This window comes from Gavialis gangeticus, unplaced genomic scaffold, assembly GCF_001723915.1.
Source record: "Gavialis gangeticus isolate Ggan-Ray unplaced genomic scaffold, GavGan_comp1, whole genome shotgun sequence".
Lineage (NCBI taxonomy): Eukaryota > Metazoa > Chordata > Crocodylia > Gavialidae > Gavialis > Gavialis gangeticus.
This window is the reverse complement of record NW_017729012.1, coordinates 8,082,011-8,083,528: the sequence shown is the minus strand read 5'-3', so window position 1 is coordinate 8,083,528 and position 1,518 is coordinate 8,082,011.

The following is a 1,518-nucleotide window of genomic DNA, read 5'->3' as shown; positions in this document are numbered from 1 at the left end:
CCCCCAATAAAAAAAAAAATTTTTTTTTATTTTTCTTCCCTGCGTTTTTTTTTTTTTTTTTTTTTTTTTTTTTTTTTTTTTTTTTTTTTTTTGTTGGGGAACAAATAATGTCAAAGATGAAACGTGTTCAGAAGAAAGCAGCCAACAACTTCAACTTTCTCTTTTCCAAGTGGAAAAATGCTTTTTTTTGGTGGAACAAAAAATTTTGGGGTTTTTTTTGAAGAAAGCTGAAACTGTCTACGAAATTTTTCATTTAGTTAAAATCTCTATTTTCTCAGTGGAAAAAGGTTGAGAGAACATTTTCCGATCTGCCCTGTTAGTCATGACTAAAGGCCATTGAAATGAGTGATTGTGCACTGATTGCAGCCGCCGATTGACGTGCAAATGGTTTTTCGTGGATATTTTATTCTCCCTGTAGAGGAACCTCAGACTGTGTGAGGTAAATGCTGGGTGAAATAAAATGCTTTGATAGTGGCCTAACCGCCCCCAGTGGAAAATGTGTACACCCTTAGTGAAGAATTTGTATGAGAAATCTTGGACGCATTACAGAAATAACAAAGAGTACAGGAGTGCACATTTATATAGCTCTGGATTTCCTTGTTAAAGTCAGACTGGTGTTTTCTTTTCCAGTTGAAAAAGGATTTTCCCAGAGTTGTGCTATTTTTATGACCGTTTCAGGGGTAGAAGCCAAGTGTCTCCATCAGAGGGGCCATGCAGTAACGAACGGGGCAAAGCACCGACTGGGCATCAAAAGCTCAAGTTCTGGCCATCGCTTTGCTGAAGGACTTGGAGCAAGTTACGGCGTGCCACTTCCCAGTTTTCCCCGTCTGTCCGAATGGGGATGGAAGCGCCTTGTCATGTCAAGGTTTGTTATGTAAAGCTTAATGTCTTGGTATCCTCTGCACGTAGAGGACTGTTGGGTGGAAGCACTCTGGGATCGCTGGAAGGAAGATCCAGTCAAAAGTACAAGATACTACTTGCTCCAACATCTTCTACTGGAGAAAGAAGAGTCATTACCCATAAAGAAATAACAGCAAAGCCCAACCAAAGGTGTGTCATTCACGATGTGCAGCTTTAATGTAATTAGAATTCATGCTTGGAGGCCACGATAATGAACACTTCATTAAGTAAATGTAAATTTTAACTGCAGGCTAAGGTGCCTTTATGCATGTCTATTCAGTTCATTAATATGCATCCAAGTTGTCACTGATGGGAAAGTTATAGTGCTATATAACTGCCATATAGCACAGGTACAATCAAGAATTACTAAGGCATTTGGCAGCCGGAGACTATGGGAACTACTGTTTTTCTAAGGTGCTTATCAAAAAGGTGCTGCCCTTTCCTCTTCTCCCTTAAGAGCATCTTACTCTGAAGTCTTCTTCAAAATGGTAGTGCCTCTTGGACATCCCTTCCACGTGCTTGTAGTTCTCACGGAAACCCATGCACGTTTCTTTTAGCTTTGGAGCGAACCTTTCACGAACGTCCATGCTGCCCTGATGGTACCTTTCCTTCAGCCCT